Raw genomic sequence first — 27,627 nt, forward strand, 5'->3', positions numbered from 1 at the left:
AACATTTCTAAAAACATGTTTTCACTTTGTCATTATAGGTTACTGTGTGTAGATGGGTTAGATGTTTATTTTATTTAATCCATTTTGAATTCAGGCTGTAACACAACAGAAACTCAAGGGGTATGAATACTTTCTGAATGCACTGTATTTATGCATCATTGCCCCAGGCGTTAAAAATGATGTTTGGATGAATAGGTAGACCGGGGAATACACTTCTTCACTTAGTCTAAGACCTTCAAAGGGGCAAACCTTCCCCCACCGCTGTGCCTGTCTGAACAGACTCTTTCCCATAGCCCTTCATGTTTACAGCTCAGCAGTCCCCCTTAGACAGCAGCATACCACACTGCATACCACTGCTGACTTGCTTCTGAAGCTAAGCAGGGTTGGTCAGTTCCTGGATGGGAGACCAGATGCTGCTGGAAGTGGTGTTGGAGGGCCAGTAGGAGGCACTCTTTCCTCTGGTCTAAAATAATATCCCAATGCCACAGGGCCCTGTGTAGGGTGCTGTCTTTCGGATGGGACGTTAAACGGGTGTCCTGACTCTCTGAGGTCATTAAAGATCCCATGGCACTTATCGTAAGAGTAGGGGTGTTAACCCCAGTGTCCTGGCTAAATTCCCAATCTGGCCCTCAAACCATCACAGTCACCTAATAATCCCCAGTTTACAATTGGCTCATTCATCCCCCTCCTCTACCCTGTAACTATTCCCCAGGTTGTTGCTGCAAATGAGAACGTGTTCTCAAGTCAACTTACCTGGTAAAATAACAGATAAAAAGAAGACAGAGTTTTTCCCATTAAACTTAACAGTTTGAAACTGCTCTGAGGTGAACTTGTGAAGGTCTGCCTTCTAGGGGGACTGCTGAGCTGTAAACATGAAGGGCTATGGGAGAGTGATTGAGCTGCTGCTCAACCCTTCTGCTCTCACATACAAAACAGTATTCAGTATACAAAACAATAAGCACATGATCTTTCCATGACAGACTGACCAGGTGAAAGCAATGATCACTTATTGATGTCTCTTGTTACATCTACTATAATCAGTATAGATGAAGGGTTGTGGACTGTGTATGTGTGCCATTCAGAGGGGGAATGTGAAAGACAGAAAATGTAAGTGCCTTTGAACAGGGTATGGTAGTAGGTGCCAGGCACACCGGTTTGTGTCAAGAACTGCAATGCTGCTGGGTTTTTCACACTCAACACTTTCCTGTGTGTATCAAGAATGGTCCACCACCCAAAGAACATCCAGACAACTTGACACAACTGTGGGAAGCATTGGAGTCAAGATGGGCCAGCATCCCTGTGGAACGTCTTCAAACACCTTGTCGATTCCATGGCCCAACAAATTGAGGCTGTTCTGAGAGCAACTCAATATTAGGAAGGTGTTCCTTATGTTTTGTATACTAAGTGTATAGCAGCAACTAAGAACCAAACAGTGCAAAAGGTAGCAGGAAAACAACAGGATTTTCTTAAATAAGCAGAACATTCCCCCATGAACCATAACATCATTAAATAAGCATGAAGTGCACAACCCATGCAATTGTGAAAAGCAGCTTTACCGACCATCCTACTGTAAAGGTGAAACATGACACTGAGTGTAAGAGGTACTATAGTTCCAGCATCAATTGAACAATCTATTTACAGTCCTGCCGGGCCTATAGAGGGATGAGCTCCCCTGACCAGTCTCCCATTACACCCGAAAGCCCCGAGCCTGTCAATACGCAGAGCAACAAAGAGGAAGCCATTGATCGAACTAGAGGAGAGAGGCAAGGGGAGAGCGAGAGGGAGAGCGAGAGAGAGAGAGAGAGACAGAGGCAAGGGGAGATCGAGAGAGAGAGAGAGAGAGAGAGAGAGAGACAGAGGCAAGGGGAGATCGAGAGAGAGAGAGAGAGAGAGAGATAAATAGATAATGATAAACAAGAGGAGAGGAGAAAGAGGTAAGTAGTGAGAGGGAGGGAGAGCAAAAGAAGGAGAGGGAAGGAAAATAAGTGGGAGAGCAGTCTAGCATACAATGGTAAAATCGTTACAGTTGTCAACGATACCCTAGTCTCCTGTCCTTTGGCCAGTCAGCTCGCCAGTCATCACCGTTACCCACATGCCTGTCATTACAGACTACGCCACTCCTGTCATTACAGACGCCGGCACTCAATCGAACACCGGCGGCTGGTCAGGTCTCCAACCATTGATTAACGGAACAGAACGCACACAATGCCTGAGTTAATGACGGCGCCAAGCCACGCGCCTGCCTCTGCCAAACAACACCGCCTATCTTTTAAGAACACGGCTCAGTACAGAAGAATAATAATTCTGCTAGGGGGAAAACAACAACAATCGTAAAAGTAAATCGGTCACATTCACAAAAGGCATTTTTGTTGATTCGAGATGAGAAGAGTTTCCTGATTGGTCTGTTTGCCCAGCAGATGGGACTGTCGGGGTAAAAACATTCTGGATTCCTGCTTGGTTGAGGAGTACTGTACGTGGAGTGTGTGTGTTTGTGTGTGTGTGTGTGTGTGTCTGTTTCCTACTGAGGAGTATAGATGGTAATTGTTCTCCCTCCAGATTCCAGAGTGATTCGCTGAGAGAGACAATGCTAGAGGCAGTGCTTGATTAACAAACTCTCCGACACAGTCACCCGCATCAACAGAAGCATTCAGATGCACACAACAAAAGAAACGCACACTTTCTCGCCTCTTACTCACTCTGACACTTTCGCTCTCTTTGGATTCCCGGAAATGACAGCAATTATGGACCACATTAGCATGCAAAGGTCTCAACAGAATGAGACGGGCGTTCAGATTGAGCATAGGGAGCAATCAAATGCTGTCAGAGTGGTAAGTGTTGAGAGATACAGCGACACATTCACAGTCTAGAAAAATGTATCGATGCCTTCACTTTCTGATGTTGGAGTCTGCTTCCCAGATCAAACTAAAAGGCCCTCTGGCTAGACATCAGACATGGCTTTGAACTAGTGAGGTCAGTTTTAAAACAAAAGCCTTGCGCTATTCACAATCACACGCAAGCACACGGTTACCTCTACTGACCAAACACATTTGCAACCCCTCTTCAGCATTGGTAGACTACTGCGTTCACAATTATGATTGGACAAAAATACACTATTTTTGTAAGGACATGTTGTTGGTTAACTCTGCCAATATCATTTTTTTGAATAATTATGTAGCAATTTCACTTGGTTTTTAATCCACAGTGTCACTATGTTTAATTACTTGATTGCAGTCCCCATTGAATTAGTACTAATGCATACCCACAAGCCAGTGGTGTTCTCAGAATAACTATATCTTTCCATCTTAATGAGTCATAATGATAATCTCTTCCATTTTATTTGAATAATATATTAAAGCATGTGAGCAATATTATATCGAAACCTCTACTATAATTCCTTGCGGGCCGAATTCTCTGATTTGCTAGTCTAATTCCCATCTGTAGCTCCTTAGGCTTAGTCTGGCTCTAGCTGTTGAGGACGAGACAGACGGCAGAGGAAGTCTGCTTGCATCGCACCCCTGTGGCCGGCCAGTTTCAGTAACATATGCAACAAACAGCCTCAACGCCTTAGGATCACAAACACAAATCTGGGCCATGCTTGACCACACATTCTCCATGTGGCTTAACGCAGCGCATGACATGGGGAATTGAGCCCTTTCAGGATAACACAATGGCCAACACGTGCAGACAATCATGCCCCGCTCGTTCGCGTGCACGGATGACACACACACACCATTCAAATAAGCACGCGGCATTTAATTCCTCAAAAACAAATCGCTATACGTGTGTACAAAACAGAACAAAACTGTCTGAGCTAATGCAATTTCTCAGCAACGCAATCTGTTGCCCCCCGCGTGGTAGGCTTGGAAATGAAGGCGGTGGTGCGGAATTCACATCTTCATCTCAGCCCATTAATAGCACAACCAAATCCTGCTAGGGTATGCAGAGCTCCAAGGCTTTGAATAGAAACCCTTGTGGCTCCTTCAAAAGAAAAGCAGCCCTTCCTTCCTAGCGCCAAGGCTTGGTTCCTGACACAATAATAAGACTCGGTGCTGGGGTTTGCTGAATCTGACACAGTTTATCTGAATGCGTTGCACAATGCAGCACTTTAGTTTCAAAAGGAACAATGCATTTAGCTGGTCGCGTGCCTTTTGAAATGGAAAATGGGTTTTTGTTTGAATGGTGAATGTGTATAAGTATGTAGGTTTGCGTCAATGGCATAGTTGGACCGCTATTCATCCTGAGGGGATGTAAGCACTCTCGTCTTGTGCTTGTCATTTTGTTGATATAAAACTGCCATTTTAATAACAACAACCGCAGCACTGTCAGTACAACGCCCACAGCCCTCTGGCAGTTGGTATAATGATAAACCTAAAGGGCCAAACATTGTCAAGGAAGCTACAACACACACACACACACACACACACACACACACACACACACACACACACACACACACACACACACACACACACACACACACACACACACACACACACACACACACACACACACACACACACACACACACACACACACACACACACACACACACACACACACTCCTCGCTGTTCCCGTGCTGCTATTTCCCAGTTTGTCAGCAGGGGCCGCTCCTGTGGGACCAGTAGAACACAGTCGACAGCAGAGGGTGACGCGGTGTAGAACACCCAAGAGGGCTCACTGTAACAACAGCAGCACACACTCCTTCTCCTCCCATAATCTGACAACCCACCGCTAACAACAGCCAACAACAACAACAGCAGCCGACACCTCCCAACACGTACCCGGGGCACGACTTAAGCTGCTAGTGAAATGCTAGAGTGAAGCATTGACATACATACACTATTTACTGCGTATTGACGTAGCTAATATGGACATACTGCATAATCAATTCTATTAAATCCCTGGGTAGGGCTAAGAGGAGGACACTGGACTTAATGTGATGCTCCAAACCGCAATGATTTAGAGTTGAACACATATAGTCTGTTCATCAAGTATGGGATTGAAATCTTTAAGTGCCATCTACCACGGAGCCAAGTCAGCAGTGACACTCCTTTAAGTTGCAAGCCTTAGGGACTCAGAATGGCCTGGAACCCGTGTAGTAGGAAGAGAGGGTCAAATGCTGACAAATGGACAGTGTGTGCCTGCGCCACGGTGAAGAGGGGTGAGACATCAGCGACTAATCCATCTGCTGTATTTCCCTGGTACTGCCGTGGGCAGAGGTCAGCTTCTTTCTCTTTTCTTCTCTCTCTGGAATATGCTTCCCTCTCTTTTCTTTCATTTCTCCTCTTTCTCCTCCACCCATCACTTTCTCTAACAGCCTTCCTGTCGTTTCTACTTCAGCCCCTTTGACTGACAGTGGCACTACACTCTAGAGAACCTGAGAGGACAGTGAGGTTACAGTCTGTACGTCAGCACAAAGGACAGCTTCTTAAATGAGCCTCTGGTGACCTAGTGTGACGTAAGGTGCGTTCAACATGGTAAAGTTTGGGGGGGAAAGAAGAAAGAAAGAAAAAAAAAAAAAACATTACATTTGTTTTGTGTTAGCCGCGAACAATGGCTAAAGTTGGCCAACCGTCTGAGAAGGTGGTGTACGGCGAACGAAGGTTCTGTTTCGGGTCTAAACTGTCATCAACAAATAATCTTAGTGCATGTGGAAGGAATAGCAGTACTTTGCGGTTGAAATATTACTGCCAAAATGCCACAGCAATCCTTACAAAAATAAACATTTTGGGATGTTCATTCATATAATTTTATTGAAATTGTTACCAAGCAACATGCTTGCTGCAAACATCACCCTTGAACCTCTACTATGGCCCCTGCTAACAAACATCAGTTAAATTGATTTCTATTAGTCTTGACAATTGTATGAGTCTATTTTCATCCTATAACTGCCATGTATTATACTCCCATTATATCTGAGATCTATGAGTCATGGGAATTAACAATACCGCTCTGTGAGGCCAAAATGATAATTATATGAATGGTCTGATTGATTGGAATATGCATGGAGGGATGATCCAAATGATCACCCACTAGGTTTGACAAGGCCCTAACGAGGGGACGAGTGTGTGGTGTAGGAGCGATTGACTCGGTCTGCCCCAGACAGTGATTAGAAGGGGTAGGAGGAGGTAAAGATGGCTGCCGCTCTGGCTCACTAGGTGGGAGCTGATTACCTATCCAGCCAGACAGGCAGGCCTGGAAAAAATGTGCCTTTCCTCACAACCGGCCAATAAGGACCTCTCGTCTGCATCGCAGGAGGGGAAGAAGTGGAAGAATTGGAAGGCCGAGAGAGTGAGAGTAAGCGAGAGCGAGAGCGAGAGCGAGAGAGAGAGAGAGAGAGCGAGCGACAGAGAGAGAGCGAGAGAGAGAGCAACAGAGAGCGAGAGAGAGAGAGAGAGAGAGAGAGAGAGCGAGCGAGCGAGAGCACAAGAGAGAGAGCATGAGAGAGAGAGCGAGAGAGCGAGAGAGAGAGAGTGAGAGAGCGAGAGAGCGAGAGAAAGCAAGAGCAAAAGAAGCCCATAGACACAGTCCCCATGATGGGGTGATTAGGGAAGACGAGGGGAAGGCGAAAAATGAGGAAGGTGTGAATTGTGAATCGATGGAAAGCATACCCCACAGTCACACATCACTAGTGACACCAACACGCTCTGAACTTCAGAGGTTGATGCACAACACATGTCTATGTCTTTGATTTCTATTCCATTTTTTACCTCTACACTATGAAGATAAGGGGATACCAAAGGGGGCCTTGCTCATTAAGGGCACGTTGCTACACGGTACTTCAGCACCACCACCCAAGGCTTGAGACAAACGGTAAGTGCCTTCTTTGCCCTTAACGGTTGATTGTTGCAGGTTCAGAGGAATCTGTAAAGACTACATGGCTTTCTCTCCCAGTATGAGATTACAAATAACCTTGAGATATACGGGCAAAAATAAACAACTTCGGCTGTATGTTTTTTTTTCTTCTCTTCCTGTCGTGAGTAGCCGCAGGTCCAATTGGTATTTTCTGTGGGTAGTGGGAGGAGGATCGAGCTATTGATGCTCGAGGAGTGCAAAATGGCCTCCTCTAGTGTGCCCACACACACAAGGACATACACATGCACTGACACAGACACCGGAACCCTCACTGGCCCTCTAGAACTAGTGCAACTAACTGACTTCCAACACGCAACCCGGGGCCCCTGTGGACAGTAAAACTGAGCCCCCAGGCACAGTCCACTAATTGCAAACTCTTCCCGTGTCATGTGACTAGCGCCTATCAATTAGGGAAGCTTTCTTTCTGTCCATGGGCAACTGTGGGATCTCATTTGGGAAGCTCACATGTGAGAGTCTATTGGGTAGGGAATCGGTGCACGCAAGCTTTACTCAGTAACTATGGGTGGAGGATGGACTCACTCTACTGGGAACTTGGCCTATTCCCGTGAGGGAATTTGTTTTTTAACAGCTAACAGCTATTTTCCAGTAGTTCGTTCACAGGATAACAAAAGGGCAAGACAAGAACATGTTATGGGGGTTGTGAAGCGCGACAAGATACATTTACAAGCAACACAACTTCTGAGGAGCTATCTGAGAGTAACACAGACAAAATATTGGTTATTTAATATCGGTATTTGAATTCAGAGTTGCACAGGGCTGACAAGTGAGGAACCATACATTTAAAGTCTTTATGAGCCGAGGCAGGCCTTTGAATTAAAGCTCAATCAATACTGCGCTTGAAAACGTTTCACCTTCTCAACACCTCGAAACATCAAACAGTCTGTAACATCTGAGCAAAACAGTCAGTTCTTGTTTCCCCCACCGCCAAGTAAAAACCCTTCAACACAGGAAATTGCTCCCACATAAACAAGTGAAAGCTAGTTAGTGCGACATATCAAAAGCCAGACAGACACCCACTCTGTTCATCAGTATGCATCACCTCACCAGGTGAGCTGTCATTCAGTGACACATTTCACTCTCATAGGAAGTTGTCTTCAAAATGGCCACCCCATAGTTTCACCAGTTCACACAAACTCTCCCTGGCCTGAGAAACTGCAGCCACACCCATCGATCCGCCCACCCTCTCTCGCTCTCCCTTGACCAATCTATCGTTCCACCTCCATCCCCTGCTCCGAGGCACTAGACATCCCCTGCTACCATGGCAGCCAACCGGAGGGGAGGACAAGGCGGCTGATTCATCTATTAATAACACTGGTAGGCAGTAGGTGGCTGCTAGTGGTGGTGGTGGTGTGGAGGAAGCAGGGACCCGAGGAGAGCTGGGAGCTGATGAAAGTCTGTTTGGCCCTCCGAGTGGGAGGAAGGGAGGGATGGGATAGACGTGTAAAGAGGACACAAGGTCAGGAGGAGAACGCTGGCCAATGAGAGAGTGGGCTGGAAACGTATCTGCCATATTGCGGTGACCCTCGCGCTGCTCTAGCAGACTAACTCTTGAGAGGAGGATCTCGGGAAATAGTTGTTTGTTTAGAGTTATGATAAAGCATCATGTCCTCGAGCAAGGTTTCCCAACCCTAGTCCTGGAGTGCACTCAGCAATAACACGTTTTTGTTGTAGCCCCAGACAAACTCACTTGATTCAACTTAACGAGGGCTTGATGATTAGTTGACAAGTTGAATCAGGTGGGCTTGTCCAGGGCTACAATAAAAATGTGTGCTGTTGGTCGGACTCGAGGCCTGGAGTTGGGGAACACAGTCTGAGAGCGCTGTGTCTCAAGTTCCAGTATATGAACCAGCACTGGATCGTGGGATGTTCCCAACTGGCCCATCACAGTTGGCTGGCTTTGATTTAGAAAGTTAATATTTTTGCATCTCTAAGGGCCTCCTAGGGCATAATTTCTGACCTCATGCCAAGACCAAATCTAAGTGACTAACCATATTGACAGCTAGCCTCTCGTTATGCATCTTGTCCCCATTACGGGGTCATGAACTCTGTAACACATGGGGTCATGTTCACCCCTCTCTTAATATTAATATGTCACCATCTCTTTAATGCCACTGGGTGTTAATGTAGGGTCCCCAGGGTCCCTGGAGGCGCGGTCTTATCCGATTAGGCCCCAACTGAGCACTTCCTCATCACCAACGCTGGAACTTCCTCATCTGTCACCCGTCGCCACGGCGCATTGTCAGCCACTGACGGGACAGATAAGTGACGGGTGATTAGCATCCCCCTCCCCCCATTGGCCCTAGCAGAGAGTGGAGGCAGACGGGGTCATCTTGTTAGTGCCAAAGGGGCCGTGGAAATGAGATGTGACTGACGTTCCAGGACATTACTTACACACACTGACATGAGAGGAGAGCCAGGTTATAAATACCAGCTCTCAAGGCGATTTAATTAGAGTAGACACAGACATAGGTGTTGCATGGGAGGGAAGAACTCATTCTTTCTCCCGTTCAAAAAAACGGAGCAAAGCCAAAGCACGACAGCATGTTGCAACGCCCTGTATTAGCACCGGAGCAAAAGCCTGCCCATCATATGGGTCTCCTAGACCGAAGAAGAGAGTAAAGATCTCATTATCTGACTTATTCAAGTATCTGAACTCATAGCAGAGCATACTGAAAACGTACAAATATAGTATTTCACTGCTACTTCACTGTCCATGTTCAGCAAGCTTACGTTCAGATGCGAGTTCAAGGCCCAATGTCATTTACCTGCAGACGGAGCATAATTAACAAGTGAAAAAGGAAACATCTCAGCCTATCGTCCTTTCTATCGGTCTCGCCTTTTGTCTCCCTCCTCTATAACTCAGGCCTGATAAGTCGAGTTGGAACGGCAGAACCTCCCCCTCCCTTATCGGGCGACTCGACGGAGGCCCCCATTGTTTATCATGGGCTCCGGTAATGGGACAGAGTAATTTCTCATTTGTAATAATATCAAAAAGCAATTACCACTGCCGTGAATAAAAGTCATTGAACAATGGTGGCCATCAATCATCTGAGAGGAAGCATGGGACGAGAGAGAGCGTTTCCCGCTTAGTGTTTATTGTCATTTTTTCCCTCCTTTGACGGTGAAGTCAGCTGTTTATATTTGTTTGTTGTGTATTGTGAAAGGGCAATGACCTGTGGCAGAGATGCCAGATATGCATTTCATTTAGAGTACAGTCGGAGGAAATGTAATGCGACAACATTACAGTGGATTGTGATTAGTTTTTCGCTTTTGTATTCGAGTTGTTTTCCTGTGCGGGATTTTCTCTCAGGGATTTGTTCTAGGACCAGTCTGACCATCGATTCATTTTCACATATAATATACAATCTCTGCATGCCCTCCATTCTCTGACCCCCCCCCCCCCCCATCTCTCTCTCCATCATCTCTCTCCGTCTCTCTGAATAATCCAAGGTCTTTATTTAGAGCTCTCTAGGTAAAGGTGAAATGTCTGCCACTTCCTAATGATGTCTGTCGCTGTTGCCCCCAATCTCACAAACCACCCTGAAATAAACATGAGCCTGTGGGAGTGTGAAAGGAGAGAGAGGGGGGGGGGGGGGGGGGGGGTGGAAGAGGGAGAGAGAGGAGGAGGGAAGAGGAAGAGCTATACAGTGGCTCTGTGTTACAACATCTTAATATCATGGAGCAGCTTGTGAATGTGCATATTTTTGTTTAAGTGAAGAGACGTGAGGCACGAGAAGGTTTAGCTTGTAATGTCGTTATACAACCCTGGTCACTAGACATCGTCTTCGCAAACCATGTAACAAGACAACCTATAATCTTAAAAGCACATATGGATGTAATTATGCAGAGCTGAGTGTTCTGTATAGACGGAGCCACCCTCCCAGCATTTCCAGAGGTGTAATTTTCAAATTGCTATCGACTCTTTTTTATCCCCCCACAGACCATTATATATATGAATATTAAATGATGAGATGGATTGTTAGCCTGAAAGGGGCGTTAAGGGTCGTTGTGTCAAGTTGAAGGGATAAGGTTGTTCATATTAGCATGTTAGGTGACATCTATAGACTTCCAGGCATTGCGCTAATGCTTGTTAGCATTGGCTTACAAAACTACCTCTAACTTACTTCATACTGAAAATCCACAAGTTCACCTGACTATGGGGAAGTAGAAAAGTATCCCTTTAACCTCTTGAAAACCCTAAAGGAGCCACTGGTGCTGGAACCTTATCAGAGTCATGTTTATGCAAGATGGCAGCCTCTAATGAGGATTCTACTCTGTGTGGGACGAGGTGAGTTTTTATATTTTACGATGTGAAGTGCGTTGAACAGCAGGAATGGAGCAGAGCTATGCAAATCCAATGAATTAAATTATTTGTGTTATTATTAGTATGTATAATAGTTTAGTATGAGACTTTCTATGATTCTATTCGATCATGGGGGGGAAAGAGGTACATAAATACTGCAATGTCAGTTTGGTTTGATTCAATTGAATCCACAGTTGCCGATATCTTCTTTCCTTTCCTCGCCACCTTCTTCCTTATTTCTCCCCACCTTCAACACTTAGCATGCACCGGGTCTCGGTTCCATTTCCTGTCCACACTTCATACGGTGACAGCTCACAGCCAGTGTCAACACTATGACACTGTATTCCTCTCACCTCTCCCTCCCCATCTCCTGTCCTCCTCTCCAGGCCCTGTTCCACAGCAGGTCATCCTTCCTGTGAGAGGAGGATGGATGCCATTAACCTTTGTCATGTGATCTCATCAAGGGCGGACGCTGAGGTCCCCCGGGGGTTTAGAGGGTCTATTGGAAAAAAGTGTGCGGGTACACGTGTGAGTGTGCATCTGTCTGAGTGTTGGCGTGTGCATCAGCCTCTGAGAGGCTGTATGGAGGTGACCCTCTCAGTTGATCTCGTTAGCATTCCAGCCAGGCATCCGGCAGTAGGAGGCTGGCCGAGCCATAAAAAGAGAAGGCCACCCGGGAGCACATTAGAACAGAGCAGAGCCAGGGGACAGGACATAATCTGCTGTGTGTCAGCGGGAAAGCCTGATGCTATTACACCACAACTGTAAGGTTACGACCCCGACACAGGGCCTGAGTGCCCCTGTGTTCCTCTATATGCCCTAGGCAGGCTGACCTCCAAGTCAGATAGAGCCGAGGTAGAGACGGGCTGAGGATGTGGTTTAGAGTCAGTTTACTGTATTGGTTGTCCTGCTGGGATTCAACTAGATTCTTTTGTGAAAAAGATGCACTAAGCACATCGAAGTGGATAACACTTTAAAGTGATTCTACTTGTTCCAACCTAGAAAAGAATGACTTGGTTAGGTTTGTGTCTCACTTGGGTATGGTCTGAGAAATAAAATAAAGACATATTGAAAGGCCACATGTACTCTGCCTCTGTCTACAACTCTCTCTTTAACCCTTTCCCTCCCCCTGTCTCCCGTCCTCTTACTCCCTCTCTCTCCCTCTCCTTGACATTAAGACTTGCGCAGTCTTTCTCTCTCTCAATCAGCACATGTGAGAGTCAGCAGAGGAGACAGACAGAGGTAGGAGTATTACTAAGCATGTAGATTCAACAAAGACCAGATCAACCTACGGAGGGGAGTTTTGCTGCTTATGTGTGTGTGTGTGTGTGTGCTTGTAATACACACGCCTAACATACACTGAAGGCAAAAAATCTCTTAACCATCACGTTTAGCTGCGGATTAAGACAAAGTTGTCACCCCCCCCCCCCCTTTGAAGTGTGATCTGACAAACTTGACTTTACACGTTAAAGTCTGAGAGATCCATGTTTTTCGCGAAAAGCTTCAACCCTGGCAGAGTATGAACAGAAATAGACGGCTGCCAGTGTATTGCTACGGCTCTGCATGACCAGCGCATCTGAAAGCAGATGAGTGACACAGGGAGTTTGCTGGGAAGAGAGGCAGCATCAGCAGACAATTGAGTGGGTTAGGGGCTGTAGGTGAGCTGGAGGTGTTAATAAAAAAGCCTGGATGAGCTGACGGTAAACATTTAAATCGCTAGACTGGACACTCCCTCTGGCCACTGTGCTTGGCGCACGGAGCAGCTGTCTGTGTGTGTCTGTCAAATCAAATTGTATCTGTCATACACTTCGTAAAACAACAGGTCTTGACTAACAGCGACGTGTTTACTGATGGGCACCTCTCAACAATGAAACTATTACTTGGCTATATACAGTACCAGTCAAAAGCTTGGACACACCAACCTCATTCAGAGGGTTCATCTTTATTTGGAATGTTTTCTACATTGTAGAATAATAGTGAAGACATCACAACTATGAAATAACAGATATATGGAATCATATAGTAACTGAAAAAGTGTTAAACAAATCAAATATATTTAATATTTTAAAGTTGAAACCCTTTGCCTTGACAGCTTTGCAACCAGCTTCATGAGGTTGGAATGGAGGTGTGCCTTGTTAAAAGTTCATTGGTGGCATTGCTTCCCTTATTAATGCGTTTGAGCCAATCAGTTGTGTTGTGACAAGATAGGGATGGTATACAGAAGATAGCCCTATTTGGTAAAAGATCACGTCCATATTATGGCAAGAAACATTTCAAGACCGTTGAAAGTTTCTTCAAGTGCAGTCGCAAAAACCATCAAGCGCTATGATGAAACCGGCTCTCATGAGGGCCGCCACAGGAAAGGAAGACCCAGCTTTACCCTCTGCTGCAGAGGATAAGTTCATTAGAGTTACCAGCCTCAGACATTGCAGCCCAAATAAATGCTTCACAGAGGTCAAGTAACAGAGACATCTCAGCATCAAATGTTCAGAGGAGACTGCTTGAATCAAGCCTTTATCGTTGATTTGCTGGAAAGAAACCACTACTACAGGACACCAATAATAAGAGACTTGCTTGGGCCAAGAAACATGAGCAATGGACATTAGACAGGTGGCAATCTGTCCTTTGGTCTGATGAGTCCAAATCTGAGATTTTTGGTTCCAACCACTGTGTCTTTGTGAGACGCAAAGTCATTGGCTCCTGAGTGGTGCAGCGGTCTAAAGCACTGCATCTCAGTGCTAGAGGGGTCACTACAGACCCTGGTTATATTCCAGGCTGTATCACAACTGCCTCTGATTGGGAGTCCCATAGGGCGGCGTTGACCCAGCGTCGTCCGGGTTTGGCCAGGGTAGGCCGTCATTGTAAATAAGAATTTGTTCTTAACGGACTTGCCTAGATAAATAACGGTTAAATAAAATAAAAATTAAGAGTAGGTGAACGGATGATCTCTGCATGTGTGGTTCCCACCCGGAAGCGTGGGGTGCATTGCTGGTGACACTGTGTGTGATTTATTTAGAATTCAAGGCACACTTAACCAGCATGGCTACCACAGCATTCTGCAGCGATACACCATCCCATCTGGTTTGTGTTTAGTGGGACTGTCATTTGTTTTTCAACAGGACAATGACCCAACACACCTCCAGGTTGTGTCAGGGATATTTGACCAAGAAGGAGATGGTGATGGTGTGCTGCATCATCTGATCTGGCCTCCACAATCACCCGACCTCAACCAAATTGAGATGGTTTTGGATGAGTTGGACCGCAGAGTGAAGGAAAAGCAGCCAACAAGTGCTCAGCATATGTGGGAACTCCTTCAAGCATTCCAGGTGTAGCTGGTTGAGAGAATGCCATGAGTGTGCAAAGCTGTCATCAAGGCAAAGGGTGGCTACTTTGAAGAATCTCAAATATAAAATATATTTTGTTTTAACATTTGTTGGGTTACTACATGATTTCATATGTGTTATTTGTGTTATTAGTTTTGATGTCTTCACTATTATTCTAAATTTAGAAAATAGTACAAATAAAGAAAAACACTTGTGTTTCCCAAACTGCTTTCATGTTATCCAGAGGTAAACAAATCATCGGCCAGAGCGTCAAGTGTGCGCTCTGAACTCTTCAAGAGCGAAACGAGATGGGTGGGGCTAAAGCTTTAGAGTGTGTGAACGGTAAACGATGCTGAATGGATGTAGACAATGGATGTAGCTCTTCACTAAATACCAAAACATTCAAAGGCCATTTTCTCAAAAGTGAGTCTACAAGTTTATCAACTTTCAAAGCAGAATTATTTTCCCATTGTTCCTCTAAAATGCAGTGTATGATCTACCATTTTGTTACACTGTGCGGAGTAGGGTATCACATCTAACAAACCAAACACAGAAGTACGGTCATAGAAGGTAAAGTAAAAACCCAAACCGGTCCATGCATTAATACCGGTATGTTTAACTAGAGTATATCGCCCAGCCCTACACAGTGCGATCGAGTCAACAGACACACTCACTTCTACAATAGGGGGGCTACAACATTAGGAACCATCACAGACCTAAACGGAGGCTTTTATCTCTCTTCTCCTTCTCGGGAAGCTTGGGTTTTTGGGAGATGCTTGCCAAGAGGTAAATGTGAAAAATGGGTGCAGCGCAGTGCCAAAGTAAAACTGTGCTGGATTTAAAGTGGAAGGGAGTGTGCTGTAGTGCTACTGCAGAGCTTGCCTTCGCTAGCGTGTTACTGATTTAATGAGTCACGACAGTGTCAGGAGATAAAGCATTTGATCAGAGATGGGAGTCCACAGCTACATTTATATGTGCATCTACTTACAGAGGAGAGGCTGGGACATCCGTGTGTGTGTGTGTGTGTGTGTGTGTGTGTGTGTGTGTGTGTAAAAGTATGAATGTGTGTGTAGAGTGGTATTAGGGGAGTATGTCAAGGCTATGCTAGAACTAAGAGGTCTACTACATGTTAGCTATGAAGCCATTCTGAAGCTTCATCCAGAGTACCTCATTACAAATCCTTCCCGTCCCGTCCCGTAACCTCCACCTGTCGACGATTAGGCCCTCTGCGACATCGCTTACCTGAGAGATGAGCAATCAATAAGGAGAAGGCACATTTGAATTGTCCACTCCTTTCTCCTCATGATTCCCCGTCCCTCTATCCTCTTCTACCACCACCCTCATCCCTCGCTATCCCCACCCTTATCTTCACTCTGTTGCTCCTGTTCTTCAGTATGGATTATTCACAGCCGAGTGCAATTACTCCAGAGCATACTCACTATGCCACTGGCCACCCACGTCCAGTCCGACCGATAACCAACAGCCTCATTTGGGCCCATTACTTATTATTTATGACCCATTCTCCGGGTGAACACGGGCAGCCCCCGAGCCAGCTAATTGCGTCTGGAGCTGATTGTAATGCACACAAAAAGAACGCGCCCCCTTAAAGAACAATTACGGGGAGCACCTAGTCAAAAGCGGGTGGGAGGAGGAGGAGGAGGGGGGGGGGGGGGGGGGGGGGGGGGGGGGGGTAAGGTTGAAGGGTTAGAGGGGTGTTGGCTAGTGATAAGAAAGCCCTACAGGCACTGAGCTGTTGGGAATTTCCTTAGGCATGATCATATTCTTGCCAACTGTCCTCAGGTCAGTGATGCAGGTCGTCAGGGTGGACGTCATTAAGATCCGGTTGACCTGTGGTCAGTATCTGGATTCAGACAGAGCATAGCCTCTCTTTACCATTTGAGTGGTTTTAATAATTACAATTACTATTGGCCGACTATGGACCAGTGTTCCAGAGAGATGTTTTGCTACAATGCCATAAGCCTCGTGTATTTCACCGCTCCTGGCTGCCTAAGCTTGTTAGCGTCCAAAGTCCTTGAAGGACGACTGGATACCTGCAAAGTGACACCTTTTTGGTCAGTCAATGAAAATGAAGAAAAAAAAAACGATTCCCCAGTGAAAGATTGCGAGAGAGAACGGGACAGAGAGGAGGAAAAAAGGAGAGATTGAACAAAAGATGGTCTCGCAAAGAAGAAAGGCATTGGGAACAAGAGGAGAGCTATGGGTTGGAGAGTACAGAAAGAAAGATAGAAGAGAGAGAGAGAGAGAGAGAGAGAGAGAGAGAGAGAGAGAATAGAGAGTGAATATGGTAAGAAGGAAGAGAGGGAATGCAGCCAGTACAGTATATTAGGGTCATCGAGGAATGTAGCTCGGGAGCGTGTGACTCATTAAAACAATGAGTCACTTCGCTCTCTCACCCTCACATAGATGAGCATCCACTTCATGAATTTGAGGCTTGGGCAGGAGCCCTGAGTGACATGCTGCATCTCAAACTCATCTCACCTTCTAGCCCCTGGTCCCCCCCACCACATCTTCTCCAGTGAGGGGATGAGTTATACAGATGTAAGATCTTAATTTGATCCCTTGTTTGTTGCTGAGACTTTTCCTGCACTGCAGGAAATGCAGATGAGCTTTGTGACTTACACAAATAATATTTAACTGAAAAATCACATTACATTATTTCACTTTTCAAGTAGCCTACTTTTGGCCAGCTAATAGCCTAACCACTGACCAAGTAACATACATTTTCATACTGGTCCCATGTGGGAATCAAACCCACAACCTTGGCATTGCAAGTGCCATGCTCTACCAACTGAGCCACGGGACCATGTAACATTAGGGACTAAACGTTCAAATCCCATTGCAGGAGGATCATTTTTTCTGTGACAATATAGGTCAAATTATTATCCTACACCTGTAAGACCAACGCCCACACAAAATATATCCTTCTCTCCGGCTCTCTCCATTTCTCTTTCTCTCTCTTTGAGGAGGCCCAGAGGTGGATAGCGAATGGCAATAGTAAGATATTACTGAAGAGGAAAGTCAGAGAGGAAGAATGAGAGAGATGCATCATATTGCTGTCTTTCTCCCTATTTTTTTCTTTCTTCTCTGTCTCTCACCCCGCCCGACTCTCTTTCTGATAAGGCCCAGGGGAGGTAGGCGAGGGCACACTCCCCTTCTCTCTCTCTGGGACACTTCCTGATGGACTCTCTCCACTGTCACTGTGATGACGTTTTTCCTTGACCGCTGTACCCTGACTGCTGCTGTAACTGGATCTCACCATGTCACCCAGGGAGGGAGCTGGAGTGGACAGACAGTGATACAGACGACTGATGTCGAAGATGAGACTGGGAAGTGTGGCGCCATTAGCTGAAGACACAGAGGTAGTGCTGAGCGATTAACCGGTTTTTAAACACCTAATTGAATGGCATCAGTTCAATTCTTTGAAATCAATTTCCTTCGTTTTTTTTCTGTGAACAGATTGCACAGTTTCTCTAGAGATAAATACAATCCAGCCTGAACTGTGGGAAGTAGTAGTGAGTTGTAGTTTCCAACAGGCCAATATTCTACATAGTTTAGCACAGAAAACGTGGTAATTACTGTAACTACAATGACCATAATCCATTGCGCATCAACTTGTTCGGTCTTGATAGCAGGTATTCAGCAGTCATCAGTAGTAAAATCACTGTGGAAGCTAAGCCAGGAAAAAAAATCCATATTACAACCTATGTGTTGTGATAATTGTGTTCTTTCCTCTATGTTAGTTAATATCCCTATTCACCGTGATATATAGGCCTAAATTCATCACAAAACTGGAGAGCAGCATCTGTCCAGGGAAGTCCACAAACAGACAGTTGCATAACCTACTACAGCATGGTCAAGCAAGTTAATGTTTCCAACTAGTTCGTCACCAGAGGAAAACGACACAACGAGATGAAACAATTCAAGTTGTATCTGTAAATGATGTTTGGTTTGTGATTGGTGTGAAGCCAAGTCCAAACTGGCTTCTTTGGTGCACCAGGACCAGTCACAGTTGAGCTCATTCAGATGAGCTCAACGCAGATCTTTTTGTTTTGTTTTAAAGAGGAGCCAAATGCTTGCTGACTTCCCTTGCATTCAATGTTACGGGGGGGGGGGGGGGGGGGGGGGTAACAAAGTCATACTCTTTTTGACCAGACAGCATCAAATAGATGGCCTACACATACTGAGATAGAGAGGAGCTGTTTCACTCACTCAGAAGATTTATCCGGTGAGATACATTCTGCCTCTTGCGAATTGAAGGAAAGTTATGAGACAAAAGATAAATCAAAAGATAAATTATTTAATTGTGTTCTTGGTAATTTTTTGGGGGAAGCCTGGCTTCCCTTGGCATCCATTAATACATTCTACTGGCAGTCATAAAAGTAAAAAAAAACAAAAAGTATACCTTAGTGATTTTGTCAGACAGCAGAGGCAGAATAAAACAAACTAATATACACAAGCACTTGTGAGTTATGAGGTGGAGTTGAAGTTTGTCGGGGTGTGTGTGTGTGTCTCTCTGTGTGTGTGCCCCTTTCCTGACACTTCTTTTCCACATGGCATACCCCAAGCGACTAGGCAGTGACGCAATCATCTCCTCCTACACACGGAGAATACTTTCACCTGTCCTCTTCCTCGTCATATTAGACATCTCTGCCTCTCACTTGCTCTTTGTCTCTCAGTTCTTTTTAAATCAATTCTACCAACCTTGTTCGACTTCTTGGTCACAGAAAGTGTTCCACATGTTTTATTTTGTGCTATTAAGAGACTTGTCTCAGGCTTTGTTTTGAGTTCTTCTGTTGAGAAGAATCACAGGCACACAGGGTTTACAGTAGAGGGGCTAGGGGGAGAGGAGGGGAGAAGGGGGGTTATAGCACCCGTTAGGCATTCATTACGGGGACGTGATGGCCCGTACATGCCTGTGAGACCACTCCGCCTGGCTAGCTGCCTGCCTTCCAGCCTGCCTGCCAGGAACAAAGTACCTGTGAGCATAGGGCCTGCTTCCCACCTTCACCATACCCCCCCCCCCCCCCCCCACAATAATCTGTGATAAAGTTGCGGCTAAGCAAATACATGAACAGTTAATTGATTTTGTAGTGTCGAAACAGTTCTTTGTGCATCTGTGTCAACCTTTGGCCGACATCAACAGTACAAGGGAGATTGTCACATCAGCAATGCAGAGATGTAGGATACCAGTAGAAAACAGACAACAAAGTAAGGTGAAGAAAGAGAGGAGTGAGCGATTGAATAAGGCATGAGAGACGAAGACAGGCAGGCGCCGGGAAGGGTGGGGATGGAGGGGAAGTGGAGGAGGGGGTACTGGCGGTTATGGGGGTCAGCCTTTCTTCTTTAAGCGGAATAAATAAAGAGCGACGCCAATCTTGTGAGACGAAAACCATTTCAATATTTAATATCATCTGGCGCAAGGCGGCAGCAGGACCTGAAGTGGGAGGTTTTGATTCATGGCCTTGGCTAAGTGCCTCTGAGGACAACTGGTGTAGAGGGCTACTCCTGTCTTCTTTTGAATCAGAGGAGAGCTCTAATAGCTTATAGACCAGGGGAAGGCAACCTTGCTCCTGGAGTGCCACAGGCACAGTTAATTGATTAATCGAATATCTGAATGGACATTTCCATTCGATTACTTGTGAGAGTGTACCATTTTTTGGGAGAAAAACAGTGATACGCCTATTTTAACCATGAAAATTATCCATGCGACATTGCTGCATGCAAGTACATAGAATGCCATTTGACATTCTTCATTTAATAAAACAAACTTTTGGAATGTAGCTTTCATCACTTGCGCCCCATAAAAAAGACTTGCAGGTAGCCTGCGTTTCACCTGTGTAGCTTGCTGTTAATGCCACATCTTAGCAAAAAAAAAACTATATATAGTAGGAAGTTTACATACACTTAGGTTGGAGTCATTAAAACTTATTTTTCAACCACTCCACAAATGTATGTAGATATATTGAAGCAACATCTCAAGACATCAGTCAGGAAGTTAAAGCTTGGTCACAAATGGGTCTTCCAAATAGACATCACCCCAAGCATCACCCCAAGTAATAGATCACCCCAAGCATACCAGCAAAATGGCTTAAGGACAACACATTCAAGGTATTGGAGTGGCCATCACAAACCTCAAACCTATATAAAATGTGGGGGCAGAACTGAAAGAGCGTGTGTGAGCACGGAGGCCTACAAACCTGACTCAGTTACACAGGCTCTGTCTGGAGGAATGGGACAAAATTCATCCAACTTATTGTGGGAAGCTTGTGGAAGGCTGCCCGAAACGTTTGACCCAAGTTAAACAATTTAAAGGGCAATGCTACCAAGTACTCAATTACTAATTGAGTGTATGCAAACTTCTAAACCACTGGGAATCTGACAAAATAAGTAAAAGCTAAAATAAATCATTCTCTCTACTATTATTCTGACATTTCACATTCTTAAAATAAAGTGGTGATCCTAACTGACCTAAGACAAGGATTTTTTACTAGGATTAAATGTCAGGAATTGTGAAAAACTGAGTTTAAATGTATTTGGCTAAGGTTTATGTAACTAGAAGGGCATGATGGATATGGTTATCCGACTTCAACTGTATATATTTTTTTTTGGGGGGGGGGGGGGGGCTTGCCTGTTTTGCATGTTATTTTAGCATTAATACTTGTCACATATCAGTATTTAAACAATGTAAAAAAAAAAGATATTCAGTTAATAATGCTGCATACAAAAATGGTCTCTTTTTGTTTTCTTGAGTAAGGCAGTTCCAAAATGCAGGTGTTTCAGCCTCGATCAGTGCTTTCTGTTGTGGAGGGGCGAGCCGGCAGAAAATAGGAGCATTGCGCCGTGATTGGCTCAGTGTTCTGTCACTCATGGGGACAGTACGTCATCGCCAAGTTTAAGTAAACATCCAAAATGTCAGCCCTTTGGGTCATGCCATAGAGATATATTACAAATGCCCTTCCAAGAAGGCTCAAGGTCATTGGCCATAGATAAAATGACGTTAAATCACGTTATAAGCACAGTAGCTTGATTGGACTGATCATGTCACCAACATCTTACTTTCAAAGTCTTAGCTAGCAGTAATCATCATGAATTAAGTTGAAAATCTACTATCAAATCCTTTTTAATCCATGTCATATGAAGAGAAATTATAGATTAAAACGTATCGGTGCTCATCGGCCATAAAGATTACACAACAAGTTGGAAATCGCAAATTCAACAATGAGTTGTTTGGAAGGAATCAGTGACTAACTGCAAGCATTGTAAAGCAACCACTAACGTTAGCCTGCTATTCAATGGAGTGGCTGTGTGTTTTTTTTTCCAGAGTTCCCACCATAAATCCAGGGAATGCCAGACTTTGATGATGAAGTTTGATGACTAAATTTGCCCACAAAGGACCGCCGCGCCACCTTCACAAGGTGAGTCCAAAAATGTCTTGTATGCTGCTGCATTAATTATGTAATATGCCAGGGAGATATGTATACTGCAGCTAAAAAAGTGATACTACAGTTGAAGTCGGAAGTTTACATACGGTTAGGTTAGAATCATTAAAGCTCATTTTTCAACCACTCCACAAATGTATTGTTAACAAACTATAGTTTTGGTAAGTCGGTTAGGACATCTACTTTGCATGACACAAGTAATTTGTCCAACAATTGTTTACAGACAGATTATTTCACTGTATCACAATTCCAGTGGGTCAGAAGTTTACATACACTAAATTGACTGTGCGTTTAAACAGCTTGGAAAATTCCAGAAAATGATGTCATGGCTTTAGAAGCTTCTGGTAGGCTCATCATTTGAATCAATTGAAGGTGTACCTGTGGATTTATTTCAAGGCCTACCTTCAAACTCAGTACCTCTTTAATTGACATCATAGAAAATTAAAAGAAATAGGCCAAGACCTCAGAAAACAAATTGTAGACCTCTACAAGTCTGGTTCATCCAAATGCCTGAAGGTACCACGTTCATCTGTACAAACAATAGTACGCAAGTATAAACACCATGGGACTACACAGCCGTCATACCACTCAGGAAGGAGACGCATTCTGTCTCCTAGAGATGAATGCGCTTTGGTGCAAAAAGTGCAAATCAATCCCAGAACAACAGCAAAGGACCGTGTGAAGAGGAGGAAACAGATACAAAAGTATCTATAGCCACAGTAAAACGAGTCCTATATCGACATAACTTGAAAGGCCGCTCAGCAAGGAAGAAGCCACTGCTCCACAACAGCCATTAAAAAGTAAAACTACAGTTTGCAACTGCACATGGGGACAAAGATGGTACTTTTTGGAGAACAAATAAATATTGAAGCAACATCTCCAGACATCAGTCAGGAAGTTAAAGCTTGGTCGCAAATGGGTCTTCCAAATGCACAATGACCCCAAGCATACTTACAAAATTGTGGCAAAATGGAGTGGCCATCACAAAGCCCTGACCTCAATCCCATAGAAAATTTGTGGGCAGAACTGAAAAATAATCTGTGTGCAGGTATGCTAACAAATCTGACTCAGTTACACAAGCTCTGTCAGGAGGAATGAGCCAAAATGCACCCAACTTATTGTGGGAAGCTTGTGGAAGGCTGCCCGAAACATTTCACCCAAGTGAAACAATTTAAAGGCAATGCTACCAAATACTAATTGAGTGCAAGTAAACTTCTGACCCACTGGGAATGTGATGACAGAAAAAAAGCTGAAATAAATCTTTATCTCCACTATTATTCTGACATGTCACATTCTTAAAGTAAAGTGGTGATCCTAACTGACCTAAGACAGGGAATCTTTACTTGGATTAAATGGAATTGTGAAAAACTGAGTTTAAATGTATTTGGCTGAGGTGTACGTACACTTCCAACTTCAACTATAAGTTCATTTTGTGTAATAAGCTGTTAGTAGCCCTTGTGCCTCACTCTAATAATTTGGTCTATTTTCACCAACGCTGTATTTTAAACACATCGTTCGTGACCCGGTTTGTGCTTGTTTGGCTACTTTTTAATACAGCTTTGACAGTGCTACTGATAGTGGTGGTGTCCCTTGACTGGCACGTGCAGATTCAGCACACACAACATTCTATAATAGAACTGTGTTATTTAATGTGTCAAATTAAAAGCTTGACATGTCAAATAGTGTTATATGACGTGCATCTTTTTTTGATACGCAAAGACCCAAACGGTGTTCAATGTGCCTCACCCTCATAATTTGGTCTATTTTCACCTCTTCATTTCGCCACTGTTCTAACTTGGTGGTGCACATGTAGGCTACAACCTATTTTAGAGAAATGTAATCAATCATCAAATATAGTAAGAGCTTTCATTGTCTGTTTATATGACCTCTTTATTTATCTCATGGTTCTGACTTGTTGTACAGGGAGTACACTGTAAGAACAGCCCATGTTCTGAATTTTGTCACTGAACAAATAGTTAAATTGACTACGTCCATCGTCTCTTGCTCATGAATGGCTTAATCTAAATTACGGATTACCTCTTATCCGCTTGTCGTCCCCTTATGCCAGTTGAAACTAGCAGGTGAAGTGGGATATTTCTGATCAATGCAAAATGGAATTCAAAGGATAGAATTAAGATGCATCTGAATAGAGCCGTTGTAGACAAGGATGGTGAGTGCAGTAAAATAGCATTAATTAGCCTCGCTAGCTAGCTAGTTGGCTAACTTAGCTGGCTAGCATATCTAGCTTGTTTCTATTGATTTGATGCAGTCAAGACAAGCGTTACCAGATGGTATGATAGATAATCTATGGTAGCAACAATTTTAACCAGTGCGAGAATGGCAACTTTTTCTCTCTCTTTAATCTGCAAAATTGTAATTATTCGCCTACCTCCTCATGCCTTTTGCACACAATGTATATAGACTCCCCTTTTTTTCTACTGTGTTACTGACTTGTTAATTGTTTACTCCATGTGTAACTCTGTGTTGTCTGTTCACACTGCTATGCTTTATCTTGGCCAGGTCGCAGTTGCAAATGAGAACTTGTTCTGAACTAGCCTACCTGGTTAAATAAAGGTGAAATAAAAAAATAAAATAAAAATAAAACCTCCCATGTCACACATACACTAGCATCTGCCTATCTAGTGCACTGCTGCTGCAGCAAGCAGAGGGCAAGTCATTCAGGCTGCACATCAAGCATATGCCAAAGTTGTAAAAAGTTTCACAAAAAAAACATTTATTTTGACAATCCGGATATCCAATTTTGTGATACTATTAGAATAGTGACAAAATGTCTAATGCCCATCCCTAGTGCACATCTCCAAGTCACTTCTCTTCCTAGTGCAGTGAGAAGCGAAGGAGGCAGACATTAAACAGCAGGGGTGTAATCATTGGTCCAAAACGTTTTGCAACGAAAAAACGTTTACTACAAACGGAAAACATTTTGCAACGAAAACAATCATATTTATTGGACAAATTTAGGTAGGTCGCTCCCCGTTTCGTTCCGTTTGCCTCCTTTTGGTTTCTATTGAATACACTCCAAGACTGGAGAAGGCACCCCGAGGTTGGAGCTGCTGTTTAAAACTGCCATATTTCTCTCAAAGAGTGCCACACATCGCTTGCACTTCCCCTTGTTTACACAAAGCCCCAGCTGGCCTTGGGGGCCCGGGAGGGAGCGCTGGAGCACTTCAGACTTAAAACAAACATCCCTCCCTCCCTTGTTCCCGCCGTGTTTTCATTTCTCCCTCCATTACATATTCCTCCCTGCGAGGAAATTCCAGCATAAATGTAAATATAAGTTGTATTGTGGGGAATATGACCCCATACGCAGGCCAGCGCTAATCAAGGTAAGGGAAAATAGAATTTTGAATGGGACTGAATTGTGTGTCCCCACAAGGTTAGCTGTACAATACTGTGTGTGCATGTGCCAGTGCGTCCTTGTGTGTCAGAGAGAGTATTGAGGGGGGGGGGGGTCCAATCGAAACACACTTAATACTTGTATGCTGACTACTCAAGCATGCTATCAGTAGTCAGGACGATGGAGCTTTTGTGCAGTATACAGACTCCCTGCCTCTAGAAAACAAAATACTAGTTCTCCCATAAAACAAATAGTTCCTGGGTGTGAATAAAAAACAGAAAGAGATTTCTGTTTCTGCTCGTGAAATGCATAACAATACGGGAGCTTGGTTCTTTCCAAGTCACAGTGCGTAGAGAGGATAGTGGTGGTAACAACATGTCCTCACTGAGGGGTGACGTGGAGAGAGAGAGATCGACCAGAAAGAACAACCAGACAAAGGAGAAGTGATACGTTATAGAGAAAGGGAACAGTCATTGAGAAAAGGGCGGAGACAGCGGGTTGCAGCAAAGAGAGGTTGGGGCTATTTACTGTGAGATTTCACGCAGCGCTTCGGTTAATCCATCAATTGTGTGATTTCCATCCCTTTGATGGGGATGGGGAAGAGGCACTTACTATCCATTAAGTTAATTATTGAAGTAAAAGTTGAAGGGCAGCAAGGGTTGTGGGTTGCCAGGTCTCCTACAGAGATGGCATGAGGGAGCGGGAAGGAATGGGGGGATAGGAGGTTGTGGCAGTGGGGAGGGAATGACCCCCTGCAGCAACTTGCCCCCCGCTTCTCTTTCACCCAAATCCAGACAGCTGATGTTCTGAAAGAGCTGCAAAATCTGGATCCATACGAATCAGCTGGGCTAGACAATCTGGACCCTCTCTATAATTATCAGCAAAAATTGTTCAACCTCTCTTTCGTATCGCCTGAGATTCACAAAGATTGGAAAGCTGCTGCGGTCATCCCCCTCTTCAAAGGGGGAGACACTCTACACCCAAACTGTTTTAGAACTATATCCATCATGCCCTTCTAAAATCTTTGAAAGCCAAAACAGATCACCGACCATTTTGAATCCCACCGTACCTTCTCCATTATGCAATCTGGTTTCCGAGCTGATCATGGGTGCACCTCAGCCACGCTTAAGGTCCTAAACGTAACCGTCTTCATCGACCTGGCCAAGGCTTTCGACTCTGTCAATCACCCTATTATTATTTTATTTATTTTACCCTGTTTTCTCCCCAATTTCGTATCCAATTGTTTAGTAGCTACTATCTTGTCTCATCGCTACAACTCCCGTACGAGACGAAGGTTGAAAGTCATGCGTCCTCCGATGCACAACCCAACCAAGCCGCACTGCTTCTTAACAGAGCGTGCATCCAACCCGGAAGCCAGCCACACCAATGTGTCGGAGGAAATACCGTGCACCTGGCAACCTTGGTTAGTGCGCTGGTGCGCAATGAGACAAGGATATCCCTACCGGCCAACCCCTCCCTAACCCGGGTGACGCTAGGCCAATTGTGCATCGCCCCACGGATCTCCCGGTCACGGCCGGTTACGACAGAGCCTGGGCGCGAACCCAGGGTCTCTGGTGGCAGAGCTGGCGCTGCAGTACAGCGCCCTTAACCACTGCGCCACCCGGGAGGCCCCAATCACCGTATTCTTATCGGCAGACTCAATAGCCTTGGTTTTTCAAATGACTGCCTCGCCTGGTTCACCAACTACTTCTCAGATAGAGTTCAGTGTGTCAAATCGGAGGGCTTGTTGTCCAGACCTATGGCAGTCTCTATGGGGGTGCCACAGGGTTAAATTCTCGGGCTGACTCTTTTCTCTGTATATATCAATGATGTCGCTCTTGCTGCTGGTGATTCTTGATTTGATGGGAGTTTTATGAGGGTCACTTTACAACACTGGCAACCCAAAGTTTATCTTCAGTGGCGGTGCCACCCCCCGCTCTCGTCCTGAAAGTTAACCCTGAGACGAGTTAATGGTAGGACGGCTCGTGCGTCTCCATCTTGGGTCAAGTCATTAGTCTTGGTGAAGGAAGAGTCTGAATGTCACTTCAGAAATGCCACTGTGAAAAGGGGTGCGTCCGACCTCTGTCAGAGACATCTGTCACTCTCTCTGTATTCTGGTCACCTCCTGAGATGATTTCAGTTAAAGGCCCCCAAGAGGAATCCGTGCAGGAAAAGGTCAGGACACGATGCAACTCGGTCCGGTCCCCCATTTGGAAGACAGATCTCCGACTCCTCATCCCCTCCCTTATTTATTTTCTTCCTCTCTTCCACTCTCTCTCGTTCAATGCCCGGTGGAGTCCTGGGGTGTA

General features: G+C 44.8%; 1 protein-coding gene and 1 non-coding gene across 2 annotated transcripts in view; both read right to left on the reverse strand.

Annotated features, from left to right (window-relative positions):
* The window catches only part of LOC139416164 (neurexin-2-like), a 968,379-nt gene that overhangs the window by 367,107 nt on the left and 573,645 nt on the right, over positions 1 to 27,627 (reverse strand). The gene's annotated exons all lie outside the window — the stretch shown is intronic.
* On the reverse strand, positions 17,254 to 17,327 carry trnaa-ugc (transfer RNA alanine (anticodon UGC)). Its single transcript has one exon. It is a non-coding gene; the product is annotated as a tRNA-Ala (tRNA).

This window comes from Oncorhynchus clarkii, chromosome 9, assembly GCF_045791955.1.
Source record: "Oncorhynchus clarkii lewisi isolate Uvic-CL-2024 chromosome 9, UVic_Ocla_1.0, whole genome shotgun sequence".
Classification (NCBI taxonomy): domain Eukaryota; kingdom Metazoa; phylum Chordata; class Actinopteri; order Salmoniformes; family Salmonidae; genus Oncorhynchus; species Oncorhynchus clarkii.